Source organism: Nelumbo lutea, chromosome 7, assembly GCF_056320005.1.
Source record: "Nelumbo lutea isolate HS-2025 chromosome 7, American lotus-T2T, whole genome shotgun sequence".
In the NCBI taxonomy this organism is placed as follows: domain Eukaryota; kingdom Viridiplantae; phylum Streptophyta; class Magnoliopsida; order Proteales; family Nelumbonaceae; genus Nelumbo; species Nelumbo lutea.
Genome location: NC_142690.1, coordinates 55,751,689 through 55,752,052, shown reverse-complemented (window position 1 = coordinate 55,752,052; position 364 = coordinate 55,751,689).

Genomic DNA, 364 nt, shown 5'->3' with positions numbered 1-364 from the left:
TATTGGGCTTTTATCCAAAAAGAAAGACATAAAAAAACTCAAATTGGGCAAAATGTTTTCGAGTAAGGATTTTTGTGAAGTTTGCGAAACCTAGCAGCAGTTGTCCTGGTAATCTCATTCTACACAATGACAGTGTTGATGCTATTTTTCTTGGAACAGAAAGCAAAGAGGTGAAGGAAAATTTTTAGGATTATCTTTCCTGGTTTTTACCCCATCACCATCCCTTCTCTTACCATTGGTCAAGTTTAAAACAAATGGAAGGAAAACTATATTGGCTTCAGATCTTCTGAACACCAATACATGACAAGTTTTGGATGTCCCAAACTGCTGGCTCAGTTTTGTGGCTAGGATTTCACTATAAGAG